This window comes from Elaeis guineensis, chromosome 11, assembly GCF_000442705.2.
Source record: "Elaeis guineensis isolate ETL-2024a chromosome 11, EG11, whole genome shotgun sequence".
Lineage (NCBI taxonomy): Eukaryota > Viridiplantae > Streptophyta > Magnoliopsida > Arecales > Arecaceae > Elaeis > Elaeis guineensis.
Window position 1 is genome coordinate 98,725,378 of NC_026003.2, and position 19,739 is coordinate 98,745,116.

Genomic DNA, 19,739 nt, shown 5'->3' on the forward strand with positions numbered 1-19,739 from the left:
ACTTTTCAGCAATTACCTAATTATATGGTTGACCTTGCTGATGCAAGACTTGAGGCCTCGAGTCACCAGGAAAACAGTATTCCTTGTCTGGAAAGCACTCAAAATATTTATAGTGCTGACCATAGAAAAAAAGAAAGTGATCTGCATATGATGTTTCTCTTCTTTTATCCATTACTCGTTGATTCATTATCTTCAAAAGTATCTAAATTATTGTTCAAGTATATTGTTGAGTCATGTACATACGTTCGAGTGTTTGTGGGTGGGTGGGTTCTGAAAAACTTTGTATTTGGTTATTGGATGTTAAACCAATCAGTGGTTTTGTGAAAAACCTTGTACTCGATGTATTCTTTTCAAAATATTTGTGAATTATTGTTAAATTTTATTCTCATCAAATTGTTAGGGTGAATTATTGTTCAGTCAAATTTTATACTCATCAAATTTTAGGGTGCCGCTCATTTGTTCTAAATTTGTGATCGTTTCTTACCTTGGAATCTTTTAATTATTGGCCAACATCAGTGTTAATATAGGAATTGATTTTAATAATATAAAAAAAATTGAATATAAATTATAGTTACTAATTATACTTGTAAGAGTGATTGTAATATTTTTTATAATTTTTAATAATTCTTAAAGGAACCAGATTTAGGATTTAAGGGTTAGATCTTGAAACTTTTCAAGATCAGGCAGTGGAAGATTAAAATAAATTAAAATTTATCTTATAAAATCAGAGAATTTTTAGATTTAAGATCCTATTACATGATTATTACATAACATTAAATCAGAAATTAAAATATAAAGGACAAGAACTACGTGTTGATTATGTCAACATGTTTCTATACTACATCTAATGTATGTAAAATATAATAGATCAGATCTATTACGTTGCAAGTTAGACGTTCTAACTTTACTGATCCGGATTTGAGGATGATGTTGCGAGCTATACATGCGTCCGGTCTCTAGGAGTCGTCCATACGAGCTCATGAATCACGATTAGAAGTTCGGTTCAGAAAATCAGCACAGTACGTTAGTACTGTACTGATTTTTCTTCGATGGTCAATCAGATGCTTCCTTCTTATTGATTAGGACTCTTCCAAAGATGAGAAGTAGGAGGAGTTTTAGATCTAAGACACTCTCAGAAAACTCAACATGGAGGAATGGAAGAGGTGAACACAGCAATCCTAGAAGAAGATCTTTTTCTTCTTATCTTTGCTCTCACCTAGACATTTAGTCTTGTGTCTATTGTATCTCCATGCCTCAACCTTCTTTCTCCCTGATTTTTGCACGCCCCAAAGATCTCTCTTTTCTCTATTTTTCATGAAAATTTCATGAAGAAATTTATTTTAAATAGAGAGATATGATAGAGTCCTTGTCTAGGTCAAATACCTAGTCAAGAATTATCCAAATATGGCAAGATAAGGGACGCCCAACTCTTGGGTGCCCCCTCTTTCTTTTTGTGCGTGGACCACTAGCAAAGGGCATATATTATGTCCCATAAAAATCATGAAAATTTTTAAAAAAATCTGGATAAAATCAGTACCATAAGGAAAGAGTTTTGGTTTCCTAAAACTCTATCTCATAGAATTTGAAATCCAAACTAATTTCTACTTTGACTTGATCCACAACCACTTTCCATATAAGAGAGAAAGAGAGAAAAGTTTTGGGCATGTGTGAAGACCTGGGAGAGAAGTTTTGTCGCACAAAATAAGAGTGGGCGTGGGATAAGAGAGAGTGGGCGTGGGGGCTAAATTGGCGCAAGGTGGAATCCTAGTCTTACTGGGATTCAATCTATGTCTTGTTCCAATCTAGTTTCTCAAACCAAATAAAACCAAAACCAAATCAACCCAATTAAAATAGGTCTTATCCAATTAAGAATCTAATTTAATCAGATTAAATTAGATTTAAATCTAATTTAATTTTCTAATCGAATTAGAAATTAGGTTGACCCAAGTCTTAATTGAACTAGGATTAGTTTTTTCTTGCACTTGGCTTATCCAATAAATCAATTGGACTTGATCCAATCAAGCCCAAACCAAATTTAATTAAATCGTATTCAATTAGACTTAATCTCAGCCCATTGGTTTAATCAAATTAAGCCAATTAACAATCGAATTGCTAATCGATCCTCCTGCAACACTTGCACTAGGTTAAATGTCAATCATATTGATTGTTTAACCTTAGAACGATTCTTAATCGTTGATCAACCATCCGATCGGATCGTGAACTCTAATGTGTGTGATCTCAGAGGTTCGAACCTAAGTCAGTAGCACAGGAACGAATTTCTATACCAATCGAAGTGACCATCTAGCAATGGTACCCGACGGTCGGATAGGTCGAATGTGTAGAACAACTTCCTTAGAACCCATGCGGATATAGTTTTCATATAATTCATCTCCTTGACCAAAATGCTCATAGGACATCTTAGAGTTCAACTGTCAACTCTGATCAGGTTGTCCACATTGTATTTCAAAATATCAAATCCATCTGATGGATTACCCTGGCCAAGGTTTTGCTAAATTGAAATACAGCGACTCATTCTTCTCCAACTCTTGGAGTGGTCAATCCCATCTCGATCACACTCTGACTTCGCAAGTACTTGACTGTGCCCAGAAGCCTTTCGTCACTGAATTAGAAATTCAGTTAGTCTAGTACCAAAGCACAGTGAGTTGCTTGCAAGTCACTGAGACGATCTCAGGTCTAAGGGACACTTTAACCTATATCCCATCAGAGACATTCTCGACAGCAGAATGCTCTGGAGTTGGTCACGTTCAATTACCCTTACATCTCACCTGTATGCCATACCAGTGTCTTCACACTCTTTGGTTAAGAGGATAACCAACCCATATGGCCTACAGCGACCTATGCTCGATAGAAGCTGTCATCCTTATTAACAGTCTATTATTTGGTCGTGAACAGTTTTAAGGACTAATCGATAAATCCTCTCTTTATCGAATCTAAATAATTCTAAGGACTTCATCACTACAACGGAGTTCATTAGAAGATGAAAACTTGTGATGAAAATATTAAAAATATATTTTATTTATTAACAAATCAATTACAATACAAGGTTGCTCAATCGTCAACAGCTTGACGATTGACTTTTGGGACATATTTTTCAACAACTTCCACTTGTCCAATAGCTAATTGGCACAGTATCTAATGAATCCGACTTATGCTTCATCAAATAGACATATCCATATCTGGATAGATCATCTGTGAAAGTGATGAAATAGAAATATTCACCTCTAGCACTTATGCTCATGGGCCCACATACATCAGTATGTACTAGGCCCAAGAGCTCAGTAGCTCTCTCACTTTTTTCAGTAAAAGGTGGCTTGATCATTTTACTAAGAAGACAAGACTCACAGATCGAAAGTGATTCACAATCACTGACTTTGAGGATTCTCTCTTGAGTCAACCTGTTTATCCTGTTCTTGTTTATATGACCTAGCCTACAGTGCCATAAGTAGATATCTGATACACTATCTAATTTAGGGTGCTTGCCAATAGAATAGACTACGTTAACAGGTTGTGATAATATATACACACCATTGTTCAAATATCCACAAAATATAGTAACACCATTCAGAATGATATTACAAACTTGTTTTTTTATTGAAATTTCATAATCATTTTTGGCCAGAAGGCCTACAGAAATAATATTTAAAAAGAAACTGGGACAGAAATGATAATCATTAAGAACAACGATATGAGACTCAAATACAAGTTTCAAGATTCCTAATGCTAGAACTAAAACTGGTCTTCCATCTCCAACGTTCAGGAACCTCTCGTCTTGCTTGAATCTCCTACTGACCTGCAACGATTGCAAATATGGTAAGGGCTACCGGTATCCAATACCCAGTCAGTTATATCACAAATAGAAAAATTACAAGGAGTTATCATATAAATACCTTGCCCAGCAACAGCTTGTTTCTTTCTCTGTCTGTTCGGGTCCAGAGAGGCAATGTACTGAGGACAATTCCTCTTCCAGTGCCTCTACTTCTTGCAAAAGAAGCATTCAGCTTGACTCTTATCGGGCTTGATCTTTCTGATCTGGCCCTGCACAGATGTCCCAGTCTGAACTTGCACCTTCTTCACTTTCTTCTTCTTGTTCTTTTTTCCTTTCTCAAAGGGTCGAGAACCAGAAGACGAACTCCCACTAAGTTCACCAACTCCTTATGGAGTTGGTGATCCTTCTCAAAGTTCTGAAGCAATCCTAGTAACCCGTGGTAGTTTACTTCAGGCTTTGACATTCTATAATGAGTGAGGAATGGGAGATAAGATTTGGGCAGCGAGTTCAGTATTGCATCTTTTCCAAGTTGCTCATGCAAGGGAAAGCCGAGGTTGCTCAAACACTCCATCAGCTCGATCATGTACAATACATGATCAGTGACAGAGGCACCATCCTGTATTTTGGCGTTGAAGATGGCACAACTAGTCTTGTACCTCTCTACGTCATCGGATGTGCCAAAGGCATCCTCCAATACTTGAAGCATGTCCTTTGGCTGAGCCGTCTCAAATCTGCAACTGAACTCGTTGCTCATGACGGCCAGCATGATGCAGCGTACCATGGTTCGAACATTGAGCCACTTCTGATAAGTGTTTCTGACTGTTTCATGTGTATTGGCAGCTGGCTCCTCAGGTGCAGGATCCGTTATCACATATAGGATCCGTTCATGCTCGAGGACTATCTTCAACTTTCGGTACCAACTACCGAAGTTGGGTCCCACCAACTTATCATTGTCCAACAATGATCGGAGTGATAGGGAAGTGGCCATATCTGCATAAAGAAAAATCATAATTTAATTAATAATTGATTCATTAAACCTAAAGATTTGGACTTTAATCAAAAAATTTCTCCCACTATTTTATTCGAATTGGTAGCCTCTACCTCCAATTCGAAGAATTATCCTAATTTTTTAGTGGGTACTAGAATCTACTTAGACTGCACACAAGCCCAACTTTGGTTGGCCAACCCATGTACATCTAAGGATAGGTTCATAACTAATTATTTTTCTAAACAATTTCTAGTAATTTAATTTTGCCCCAGTCCCTAATCAGTAGGCTTTGGCCTATACTGAAAAGGTCTGGTTAGGTCCAACCATTAACATGATCATACTTGGCCCATCTAGCCAATGAATGATTAGGCCCAACTTTGGTTGGCTAACTTAACCACCATTTAGAAAGATGTAATCAAGAAATCATATTATGAATGGCAATTCCATCAGCCGATAAGCACCAGGCCTTTGGGCCTCCAATGATTATCTAACTGATGGACCCATTATCATCCACTTAATGGGAGCTATGATCTAATTATCACTATAACTACTTCATTTTAAGGATCTAATAATTTTAGAAGATTTAATTGATTTAGAGGAGGAGGTCAGATGAACCAGCTTATCATGATCCTCCCACTGGCTTCACCAAGTCAGTTTAAGAGAGACCATTAAAAGGGCTGGTCTAGGAGCACCTAAATCAGTCACACTGATTTACCTAGCTAAATGGGTCAGCTCGAATAGTTAAGTGATCCGATCAAAACATAATTTCACCAAGAGACCAGGTAAATTCGATCGGTGGGAGGGTCTGCCAAAGCTTGCCTTAGATACCATCAGAAATGGTCAGGTAAGTGGGCTGCCAATTAAAAATCACCGGTCTGGTTTACCTTAGACACCAACTGGTTTAATTACTTTCGATTAGATCAACTTAACAGTTCGTGCTAGATCGCTTAGCCAAGAATCAAGTCCATTTGGTTCTTGTTAAAGACATGGATTTGACCAACTACAACTATTGTAATTGATCTAGAGAATCCTTGACCTAATCTAAGACAACAAGTGATTAGATTTAGTCAATTCTCTAATTAGGTCCATCTTTAATCTAACCTTAGGTCTAACCCAATTAATGGACCTAATTCTCACTAACCCATTAACCCAATGTGTTATTGTTTGTGTCTTAGGTTCTTCAATTCACAATCCTAGAACCTAATCAAACAACTTCTTAATTCTCAATTAAGTTTTAGGCTGAGGGTTGGGGTTCAGCTTTTCGAAAATAATTTTCATGTTTGTAAAATATTTTTACAACATGATTCTACCAACCAAGTTGCATGTTTGATTCATAATCAAAATGCAAATGAAATAAGCATGAAACTACTTTAGATCTAATCTAAACAGGTTCATGTAATTGAAACAATTTCAACTTTAAACTGCGCAAATTTCTCAGACAAATATATGATGATTCTTTGTGCAGGAATTATTAACAAAAAAATTTTATTTTAGATTTAAATACTTTTTAAATCTAATAAATCATAAATTTAATTTAGATCACATCTAACAAATTTATGATTAAAGATAGATCTACACGAACTAGGACAACTTTTGCACTGTAAGGGATAAACCTTACGGCAGGACAACCTACAGTTCGTGATTGATCTAAAAATTTTAATTTCAGATTTGACAATCAGATTATAAATTAGATCTAATCTAAGAAATAATCTAAGCATGTATAAATAATCATGTAATAAACAACCTAGGCTCTGGTACCAATTGAAGGAACTAGATCTAGGGTTACAGGGTTAGATCTTGAAATTTTTTCAAGATCAGGTAGTGGAAGACTAAAATAAATCAAAATTTATCTTATAAAATTAGAGAATTCCTAGATCTAAGATCCTATTACATGATTATTACATGGTATTAAATCAAAAATTAAAATATAAAGAGCAAGAACTACATATTGATCATATCAACATGTTTCTATACTACATCTAATGTATGTAAAATATAATAGATCAGATCTATTACCTTGCAAGTTAGATGTTCTAACTTTGCTGATCCAGACTTGAGAATGATGTTGCGAGCCGCACACGCGTCCAGCCTCTAGGAGTCATCCACACGAGCCCATGAATCACGATCAGAAGTTCTGGTCCAGAAGATCAGCACAGTATGCTAGTACTGCGCTGATCCTTCTTCGATGGTCGATCAGATACCTCATTCTTCTTGATTAGGACTCTTCCAAAGATGAAAAGTAGGAGAAGGAGTTTTAGATCTGAGACACTCTCAGTAAACTCAAGATGGAGGAAGGGAAGAGGTGAACACAGCAATCCTAGAAGAAGATCATTTTCTTCTTCTCTTTGCTCTCATCAAGACACCTAGTCTTGTGTCTATTGTATCTCCACGCCCCAACCTTCTTTCTCCCTGATTTTTGTATGCCCCAAAGGTCTCTCTTTTCTCTATTTTTCATGAAAATTTTATGAAAAAATTTATTTTAAATAGAGAGATATGATAGAGTTCTTGTCTAGGTCAAATACCTAGTCAGGGATTATCCAAACACGGCAAGACAAGAGGCACCCAACTCTTGGGCGCCTCCTCTTTCTTTTTGTGCGTGGACCACCAGCAAAGAGTGCATATTATGTGCCATAAAAGTCATGAAAATATTAAAAAAATCTAGATAAAATCAGTACCATAAGGAAAGAGTTTTGGTTTCCTAAAATTCTATCTCATAGAATTTGAAATTCAAACTAATTCCTACTTTGACTTGATCCACAACCACTTTTCATGTAAGAGAGAAAGAGAGAAAAATTTTGGGCATGTGTGAAGACCTGGGAGAAAAGTTTTGTCACACAAAATAAAAGAGAGTGGGCATGGGATAAGAAAGAGTGGGCGTGGGGGCTAAATTGGTGCAAGGTGGAAAATTGACGCAAGGTTGAATCCTAGTCTTACTAGGATTCAATCTATGTCTTGTTCCAATCTGGTTTCTCAAACCAAATCAAACTAAAACCAAATCAATCCAATTAAAATAGATCTTAATCCAATTAAGAACTTAATTTAATCAAATTAAATTAGATTTAAATCTGATTTAATTTTCTAATCGAATTAAAAATTAGGTTGACCCAAGTCCTAATTGAACTAGGACTAGTTTTTCTTTGCACTTGGCTTATCCAATAAACCAATTGGACTTGATCCAATCAAGCCTAAACTAAATCTAATTAAATCATATTTAATTAGACTTAATCTCAGCCCATTGGTTTAATCAAATTAAGTCAATTAGCAATCGAATTGCTAATCGATCCTTCTGCCACACTTGCACTACGTTAAATGTCAATCATATTGATCGTTTAACCTTAGAACGATTCTTAATTGTTGATCAACCATCCGATCAGATCGTGAACTTTAATGTGTGACCTCATAGGTCCGAACCTAAGCTAGTAACACAGGAATAAATTTTTGTACCAATCGAAGTGACCATTTAGCAATGATACCCGACGGTCGGATAGATCGAATGTGTAGAACAACATCCTTAGAATCCATGCGGATATAGTTTCCATATAATTCATCCCCTTGACCAAAATACTCATAGGACACCTCAGAGTTCAACTGTCAACTCTGATCAGGTTGTTCACATTGTATTTCAACATATCAAATCCATCTGATGGATTATCCTGATCAAGATTTTGCTAAATTAAAATACAGCGACTCATTCTTCTCCAACTCTTGGAGTGATCAATCCCATCTCGATCACACTCTGATTTTGCAAGTACTTGACTGTGCCCAGAAGCCTTCCGTCATTGAATTAGAAATTCAGTTAGTCTAGTACCAAAGCACAATGAGTTGCTTGTAAGTCACTGAGGCGATCTCAGGTCTAAGGGACACTTATACCTATATCCTATCAGAGACATTCTCGACAGCAGAATGCTCTAGAGTTGGTCACGTTCAATGATGATGTACCCTTACATCTCACCTGTATGCCATACCAGTGTCTCCACACTCCTTGGTTAAGAGGACAACCAACTCATATGGCTTACAGCGACCTATGCTCGATAGAAGCTATCGTCCTTATTAACAGCCTATCATTTGATCGTGAACAGTTTTAAGGACTAATCGATAAATCTTCTCTTTATCGAACCTAAATAGTCTTAAGAATTTCATCACAACAATGGAGTTCAATAGAAGATGAAAACTTGTGATGAAAATATCAAAAATATATTTTATTTATTAACAAATTAATTACAATATAAGGTTGCTCAACCGTCAACAGCTTGATGATTGGCTTTTGGGACATATTTTCCAACAAGGGTAAATTATTGTTCATTCAAATTTTATACTCATCAAATTTTAGGGTGTCACTCATTTGTTCTAAATTTGTTATCATTCCTTACCTTGGAATCTTTTAATTATTGGCCAACATCAGTGTTAATCTAAGAATTGATTTTAATAATGTCAAAAAAAAATTAAATATAAATTATAGTTACTAATTATACTTGTAAGAGTGATTGTAATATTTTTTATAATTCTTAATAATTGATTTCATTCGAAAAAAAGTTCTTTTAAAATTTGAGTAAATTTATATTCCTAAAATTAAAATTTTAAGGTTCGGAGGTTAAGAAACTAGTTCGGTATGAAAAAAATTGGAAAAAAGAAAATTTAGTCTAAAAAGATTTCTTAACAAGATTATTTACTCAAAAATTAATTTAGAGAAGACAAATTTATTATTTTTTTTAAAATAAAAAAAATATTTTTGACACATTCTTGAGTTCACTAGGGTAGAAGTCTAGCTATTCTAGTTCCAATTTAAGAGAAAAGAGAGAAAGATATGAAATTCAGACTTTTTTCTCTTAGCCGACTAAGTATTTTTCTAAACTGATCGAGATAGGGTTATAGTCAATTCACATAAACGGGTAGTCGACTCAGCCTCAAATTCAAATTGAAGACAAAACAATGAAGATTTTAGATATTCTCTTGAGCCATCCATGAAAATAAGATAGTCTATCAAGATAGGAACTTAGCTGACTCAAAGAATAGGATAGTTAACTTAGGGTACATTTGCTTATACTTTTTGATTTTTGATTTTTAAAAAGTACTTAATATTTTTTTGATTTTTGCTATTCAGTAAAAGCAAAAAAGCAAAAAGTATGTTTGGTAACTACGTTGTTGTAAAGCAAAATGCAACGTTTGGGATGGCAGATGAAAAACTCGACGAGAGAGAAGGATTCGGGAAGGGAGGGAGAAGGTGGTGGGGAGGTGAAGAGCTCAACGAGGGAGAAGGGTTCGGGCTCTTTACTTTTTGATTTGACATTTTAGATGTGGAGAAGCAAAAAAAGCAGAAAAGCAAATTTTAGAAAGCAAAAGTTTTTTGCTTTGCATATAAAGTAATTATTTTGATTATTTTGATTTTGATTTTTTACTTTTCATGGTGTTACCAAACATTGCTTTTTGATTTTACTTTTTAAAAATCAAAAAATAAAAAAGTACTTTTTTAATGGCTAACCAAACGCATCCTTGGTTTCAAAGACCGAAGAAGATAGAAAGTAGTAAAAGTTCACAAATTCTCTGAGTCGACTTAGAAAACAAGTTAGCTGAAAGTCATGAAATTAGTCAATCAAGAAGATATTTGAGCCAATCTGGTCTCAATTAGACAGAATAGATAGTAAACAAAAAAATGAGCACATTTTCTGAATTGATCCAGAGTTTTGCTTAACGGACTCAGCACTTTAATAGACTAAGATTTTGGACGAGCCGACCCACATAATTCTGACAACAAAATAATTAGTTTTTCAAAATATTTTAAACAGATATGTTTTATGTCAAATAGCTATTTTTGAGCTTCCAACGACTAGAGCATTAATTGCAGTCATTTTTTGAGACCATGAATTCAAATTGAAAACACAACTATTGAATTTATGGAGGAAAATATTCAAGCTATTAAGTGAAACAAGAAGAGAGAGAAAAGATATCTCAAGAGTTTTCAATTTTCACTTTCTCATATTTACTCTGCTTGAAAGAGAAAAGGTGTGCACTTAATAGAGCCAACAACCATCGAGCAAAAGCTTTCAAGTCTCCATCAATCTTCTCTCAGTATTCAAGAATGAGAAAACATTCAAAAGCTCAACCACTGAGTTCTTCAAGAGTTTAAAGATCTTATTATATATTTTAAATTCTTGTATATCTTTCTTTATCTATCATGACAAGCTTTTTAGAGAAAAAACTTAGTTTTTGAGGGTTGGTCCAAGCTAAGATTAGATATTATAAGATTTGGTTGGTGAGCCAGAGAAAATCAATTAGATTTGATTGTGAATCCATGAAAATAATAGAACTATATTCTTGTGGGATTATAGTTGAAATTTTCAGGTGAGTTGACTTGGGGAGTGGATGTAGGTGTTGTGTTGAGCGCCAAACCATCATAAATTTATTGTATTTTTGGTTGTATGATTGTCTTTACCTTTATCCTTCTATTGCTCATTTATTTTTGTTAAGTGTTATACGAGCACTTTCAAAATCATTTTTGTGCACAAGTACTTTTCAAATTTAAAAAAAATCTAATTCACCTTCTCTTGGATCGTCATCTCTGTGAAATAAGTGGATCAGAATGGATACTCAGTTCAATTGATCTAACTATCAAGAGTTAAAGATCAATGACAATCCTAATTAATACCTTCTTGGTTGAAGGGCAATCAACCAATAAACCTTTACTTTTATATGCATAAATTATATATATTGAATGGTATGAATGAAAATTTTTATACAAGTGCAAGATTATGATATATGAAATGTCATAGTCAATGGCTCTCACACATCCACAATTTTGATTGTTGGTGTGCTGTCACCTAAGTATGAAAAGGATTAGAATGATTTAGATAAAAAGTTAGTTCAATTGAATGCTAAAGCTATGAATGTTTTTTATTGTGCTTTGCATGCAAATGAGTTTAATAGAATTTTTATTTGCTTTTCTGCTAAAGATATTTGGGATAGATTAGAAGTTATGTATGAGAGTACAAATTAAGTTAAAAAATCTAAAATCAATATGCTTGTTCACGAATATAAATTATGTAAAATAAAATCTAATGAAAGTATTATTGATATAATAAATGATTTGAAAAATTTTGGCAAGAGCTACAATAATAATGAACTTGTTCAAAAAATTATCAAGTTATTATCAAAAAATTGAGAAGCCAAGATGATTGCGATTCAAGAAGCTAAAGATCTCAACAAGTTATTTTTGAAAAAGCTTATTATCTTACTCATGATCCAGGAGTTGAGCGTGAATCAGAGTGTGGAAGAAGAAGCAAAAAAAAAGAACAATTGCTTTGAAGTCAATGACCAATGAAGATGAGAAAAGTGATACATTGGAGGAGTCTGACAATGATATAAAATAACTATGATTATAAGAAGATTTAAAATGTTCATGAGAAGAAAAAGATATGGCCCTAAGAAGAAGGAAATTAGTAAAAGAAAATGAAGCAAAGAAAAAAAGCAACTAGCATGATATTATGAATGCAAAAAACTTGAATATTTTAAAGCGACTGTTCCCTAATCAAAAAGACCTTCAGAAAACTCAAAAAAAAAAAATAATGATGGCTGCTTGAAGCAACAATAAGGACACAAGCTCCAAAAAGAAAGAAGAGTCAAAGAAAAAAAATGCAAATTTTTGCTTCATGGTGCATAAGGATGAGGTTGCTTGGCATATCTTGAGAGGAAAAAAAATGGTATCTAGATAGTGGATGCTCCAGACACATGACTGGAGATCAATCTCAATTTATCTCTCTTAAAGCCAAAGATGGACGAGTAATTACTTTTGGAGACAATGATAAAGATAAAATTATTATTTTCGATAATATAAAGATCTCTTCTACCACTTACATTGAAAATATTTTATTTATTGATGGTTTAATATATAATTTACTTAGCATTATTCAATTATGTGATGAAGGCTTTGATGTTTCTTTTAGATCCTCATATTACATTATGACTGGTTCCATTGATAATGGTATTAAATTTATACAAAAAAGATATGTAAATATTTACTTGGTAGATCTTGATGATCTTTGCAAAAGACAATATGGAATGTCTAGTTGCTATGAATGCCAAAGTCAATGAAGCTAGTTGGATTTGGCATAGTAGACTAGGTCATGCAAGTATAGATTTTATTGCTAGATTAATTAAAAATGATGTGGTTCGAGGTTTAGCAAAAATTGATTGTAAAAAGAATAAAATTTGTAATGCATATTAATTGGGTAAACAAACAAGATCTTTATTTAAATCTCAGAATGTTGTTTCAACTATTAGGCCATTAGAACTATTGTACATAGATTTGTTTGGGTCTATCAAGACTACTAGTTTTAGTGGCAAGTGATTTGGTTTTGTTATCATTAATGATTTTTTTCAATTCACTTGGATTTTAAATGAAGCTTTGGAAGTGTTTGCTAAATTGTTTAAGAAAATCACAAGTGGAAAGGATTACAATATTTTGAAAATTAGAAGTGATTATATTAAGAAATTTGAAAATCAAGCTTTTGATAAAATTTATTTTCAAAACAGTATTGATCACAGCTTTTCTGTACCTAGAACACCTTAACAAAATGGGATAGTAAAACAAAAGATATGACTTCGTAAGAGATAGCAAAAACCATATTTTATAAAAGCAATCTATCAAAATATTTTTAGAAGGAAGCTATGGACACTATAAGCTATATACTAAATCGGGTACTGAATAGACCTAACTTAAAAAAAACCTCCTATAAGCTTTACAAAGAAAAGAAACTAAATATTTCTTATATCAAAATTTTTAATTTTTGATATTTTATTTTGATTAATGTGTAAGGATAAACTAGGTAAATTTAATTCAAAATATGATGAAGATATTTTTGGATATTTGTTTGGTTAATCTTCATCTAGCAAAGCATATAGAGTATTTAAAGAAAAACTTTTATTATAGAAAAATCCATTCATATTGTATTTGATGAGACTAACATTTTTCGATAAAAAGAAGTAGATGAAAATGATGATGTAGATACTCTTGAAGTGGAGATTAAAAAAATATTATTGAAAGACTCCTCAAGACCAAGAAGAAAAGTAAGAATAATAAGAAGAGAATGAAGTAATTCATGAACTCTCAACAATTACACATCAAGATACATATGGTTTACTAAAGGAATGGAGGTATGTTTATAGTCACCCTAAAGAACTCATTATAGATCCATTTTGAAGTATTAGGACTAGAGCATCAATTAGAGAAGTATTGAATTATTTTATATTTATTTCTTATATGCTACAAGAAAAAAGATTATTAGCGACGGCTAATTACCATTGCTAATAATCAGTTTACCATCACTAATGATATTAGCGATAGCATATCATCACTAAAAATCTTAAGGAAATAACCTCGTCGCTAATTATAATTATTAGCGACGGCAAATATGCCATCGCTAATAAAAATAATTAGCAACGGTATTAGCGTTAAAATTTTATCACTAATAATTTTAATTTTTTTCTTAATTAAACTATTAAAAAATTATTAGCAACAATGATTTCGTCGCTACTACCATCGCTAATAATTTTTTAAATTTTTAATTAAAATTTTAAAACTATCAGTGATGGTAGTTTGTGTCGTTAATGCCGTCGCTAATAGTTTTTAATTTTTTTAAAAATTTATAATTAAATATTTTAAAATCTATTTTAATCATAAAAATAAGCAATAGTATTTTTTAAAATCTGTTATAAATAAGATAATAATTATGTAACACAATCATAAATATAAAATTAATTATATTATATTAAAAATATAAATTATATAATTTTACATATAGATACTACTTTACAAGTATCAAAATTACATACATATCAAAAAAATCATGTACAATACTCGTCATCCTCTTCATCCTCCTCCTACTCCTGTACATCCTCTCCAATAGCTGGTGGATGAGAATCGGATGTCCCAGCATTATGTAATGAAGAAAAATAAAATATTATTAATAAGTTTCAATACAAAAATGTATATATTAATACGGAGATGTATATTTCGATATACTACTTCGATTCTCGAATAGATTATTCCTACATATTTTATTCGATGATACGGAGCTATAGACATCTCCGACCCATCATTTGGATAGTTAGATTGAATTTTTATCCCCTATATTTTTTTTCAGACTCAAGCCTAAACATGTGAGCTTCTAAATATAAAAATTTAAAATAAATAAAAAAATTATTAATAGACTTACCTGCTATGATGGCTATGACAACGAGTCCAGCTGATCGTGCAAATACGGATCTCGAGAATTTCAACAACCGTATCGCAGATGGCATCTCGAAAATTTTAAGGTCATTAGCTCCAAAGCCTCTGCATGACCTCCTTCATATATGCATCAGCCTACGTTTGGGTTGTCGAGTCCCAAAAGAAAGACATCGGCGAAGATCCTTGAGCTAGTAAAGGGTCAAAGTTGTGGCTGAATCTTATAACCCAGCTCCTATTCACCCTTTCGGGAGCCTTGAGCCATCCCTCGAGGTCAAAGAGGGGTTGAGAGGATGGCTCCTCGCCATGTCGCGATATGAGATACTTCATATAATCTACCTATATAGTTTAAAAATTCATTAGTCCATATATATCAGTATATATAAAAACTTAATAAATAATATTTTAAGTTGTTACTGCGATCTGTTGAAATCGAGGATCTAAGTAATCACTAGTCCTCCTAGACTGGTGTGTAGCCTCCCATATCTATAGCTGCCCTGGTGCACGACCCAACTACCATATTTACAATAAATAAATAATTAAATTAAATTAATTAATACATACATATGATTAATTCAATATGAAATTAATTTAAGGATAGAATTTTTATCAATCTATCAGTCACGACATATGTGCCAATAGAGCTGTCAGTGTGCTTGATCGGATGCTGCTGGACGGATCGATTCTATTGTGCCCTCTGTCGCCTATCAAAGTACTCTTCAGTACTCCACTGTTCGCAAAGGACCTCCCATATGTCTGTCTGCATTCAGTGATCTGTGTAATGTAAGACTTCCAGTCTGATGGGGACTCGAAACTGGAGTGTTCTATGACGAACTATCGAAGGTTGTACAGCCCATCCCAGAACCTCCACATGGCCACCTTCTCGAAGGTCTGACGGTCAGCCTCCTTATCCTGAGGAGTCTCGAATTGATAGCACCGTTGCAAGTAGAAGTAATCATGTATTAATAAATAGAATACAAATCTACTGTGAATTTAAAAATTAAAGATCTTTGACTTACTAAAAAATCTCCTATACTGCATCATGAGCCCCCATCGGCCAACTGGAGAACTCGTTCATCGGCCCTAGCATCAATCATTGGATGATGCCAGTAATCACACGAGGTATCCCAAGCTTTGTAAATGTACTGCAAAATTTATTTTGAACAATAAATATTAGACTATAAAATAGTTAAAATTTAAATATATTTAGTAAAGATATACAGTACTTATATGCGGTTCTAAATGTGGATGACCATCGTCCAATCGAGTCAGAGCTGTGAGCCGGGCAGATCCTTTACCACACCTTTGACTCTAAGAGCCGGACGCGGCTCTGTGTGACTGTGGGGTCACTGGTAACCTCACATTGTCTGAATCTAAGAGTATCAAGATATCATAAAAAATATTATATTATATAATAAATGATAAAATAATATAAAGAAGAATATCTAAAGTATTAGAGTTTACCGCATGATATATGTGATGCAGAAGCATGCGACACTACAAAAAAATAGCCTTTTTGCGATGGAATATTTTTGTTGCTAATAACCCAATTTATGATGAAAAAATACTCATCGTAAAAAATTTAATATTTATGATGAAAATAATTTTTTATCATAAATAGTCATGAATTAGTGATGAAATTTTTTTTATCTTAAATATAAATTATTTATAATGAATATTTTCATCATAAATAATATATCATTTATTTTAATTTTAAATTTTTAAATATTGATGATTAAAATATTTTTATCATAAATAATTTTAATATTTATGATGAAATTTTTTTTTCATTATCAATAATTTTATTTGCAACATAAATATTATCATTAGTAATATTTAAAAATTTTAAAAATTTTAAAAATTATTGATTATTTATGATAAATTTTTTTATCATAAATAATTAAATTTTATCATAAATACTTAATTATTTATGATAAAAATATTTTTAATACCAATATTTAAAAAAATTAAAAATTTAAAATCAAAAATTATTTATTATTTGCGATGAAAATTTTTCATCATAAATAATCAAGTATTTTGATAAAAAAACTTTCCATCATCAATACCTAATTATTTATGATAAAAATATTTTCATCATCAATATTTAAAAAATTAAAAATTAAAAAAAATTAAAAATTTCTTATTATTTGTGATAATTTTTTTTTATTATAAATAATTAAGTATTTATGATGAAAAAATTTTATATCATAAATACTTAATTATTTACGATGAAAATATTTTTATCGTCAATATTTAAAAAATAAAAAATTTAAAAAATTATAAAATTTAAAATTTTGATTTTGTGTAAGATAATTGCATCTATTTTTTATAGCAGCTGTATATATCTTTTGTCTTTTTATATGGTAAAGAAGTAAATATGAGTTATGATCTTGATCGAATTTTTTGTATGAAAAAATTGTATGAAAGTGGATGATATTTGTGGAGTAGAATAAATAGATCATTTTGAATGAAATGAGCTATATATTTATTTGCGACGTAAAATTAATCTGTTCATCACTGTCATTATTATTAGTGATATCAATGAATCTTTCTGATAGAATATTTGCCTTAAGCGGTATGAAAAGAGTCTCTTTTCATACAGAAACCATGTAATTAAGTAATACATTCTAACATGACTTCTACGATCTCGAAAAGTATCGTACTTTTTGCATCGATCGACGTTCAAATATATCTCTGTAGGAGTTTTAATCATAATAAGACAAACAATACGAGCACTCATCTTTCTAGCAATGTAAAACTTAAATATGAACTTTTGCTTTATAACACAACTTGTACTATCCACAGGTCTACTTTGATTTTGGTTAATTACTGTTTGATGCTCACACAATTCCTCTTGAATTTTTCAAGCTCGATCCTCACATGCAATATACGAGCTTCTCAGAATCATCATGATATTCTCATACTCCGACTTTCAAAATGAAGACTCTAAGAAGAAGATGAGCTCCTTAGAGATCGAAGACCTCAAAGCTACCGATCTTCCATAGTGTCCATTCCATTGTGAAAGTCGAAGAGCTATTCTTATAAAAATTATTAGCAAGTAAATTAAACTTTTCATCGTAATTATATTTTTATATAATTTTTTTGAAAAAAAAAAAATTTTGAAGAAAAAATTATAAATTAACTATTTATATATTTTTTTAATTAATAAAAAATTAATTTTTTTGATGAAATTATTTTAAAAATTTTTTTAGACCCAAAATTTTTTAGATTAAGGAAAATTAATTTTATTTTTCATCATGAAAATTTTTTAATATCATTTTTTTTGTTAAATTTTTTGGATGGAAAATTTTTTTGGTGGAAAAAATTCAAAATTATTTTTTTTATAAAATTATTATTAGGAAGATTTTTTGGACTAAAAAAATTTGAGAGAAAAATCTTTTTTTTAATTATTAGTGACATAAACCAAATTTTCATCATAAATAGTTTTTAAATTTATTTTTAATTTTTTTAAGAAAATTTATTTTTGATGTAAATTTATTTTTCATCAGTAATTTTGTTTTAAAAATATTAATGGAATTTTTTTATTAGTGATGAAAAAAATTTTCATCGATAAATCTATTTTAAAATTAATTTTTTATTTTTTGAAAAAAATTATTAGAGAAAAAAAAAATTTTGGATGGTATTTATTAGCAATGGAAACTCTATTTTCATTGCTATACACTTATTAACGATGCATATTTTTATTTTCATCACCAATAATTTATTTCATGAATTTTTTGGATGAAATTCTTAAAAAAAAAATTTAGTGGAGAATTTTTGGCAGGCTTTATTAGTGACGAAAATTATTTTTTTATCATGAATAAGCAATTTTCGTCACTAATAGTTGTTCATTTATTACATGTCAAGTCGACGTTGCATCCCTTCCGAGCTCTCCCCCCTCTCCCTCTCCCCCCGCGAAACCCTCTCCCTCTCTCTCTCCGAGCTCTCCCCTCCTCTCTTCCCATCGGTGACTACGTCTCCACCCTCACTGCCGCCATTGCCGTTGCTGTGGGCTTCTCCACCACCATCGTTGCCATCTGTCGGAGGTAAGGGTGCTTCTCTCTCCCTCTCTTTAATCATCACTTTCTGCCTATCTTTTTTTTTTTGGTTGATCGGGCCACCGGCGAGCGATGTTCGGTGCCCCTATTGGCACATGCCGATGGCTGCCATGGCACAGAGCCACCGATGGGGGGGGGAGGGGGCGGGGAGGGGGTCTGATCGTGGGGAAGGGGGGGCCGTGAGGTGCGAAGGAGCGACGCCGATGGGGGTGGGGTGGAGCCGTGGGGTTCATCGGGGCGGGGAGGAGTGAGGGGGGGTGGGTCATAGGGGTCGATGGGGGGAGGGGGTTGCAAGGGTGGGGGTGGGCGGTCGGGGGCGAGACGGGGGTTGGGGTGTCGGAGGGCGAAGGGGGTGGCATGATGGGTGGAAGGGGGTGTAGGGGGCTGGGAGGCCAGATAGTGGAGGGGGTTTCGTGGGGTGGGGCTGGGTGGCGGGGGGTGACACGGGGGTCGGGGGGTCGGAGGGCGGAGAGGGTGGCATGATGGGTGGGGTGAGGCCGTGGGTGGCGTGCTAGAGGGGGGTGGGTATGGGTTAGCTGCCGATGGAAGAGCTCTCTCCTCGATAGCGACAGCTCTGATGTCAAGAAGATATGATTTATAATCTCTGAAAATAAAAATAACTATGTATTATATTGGATTAACTATATACTAGAATAAAATAACTATGTATCATATTTATTTAACTGT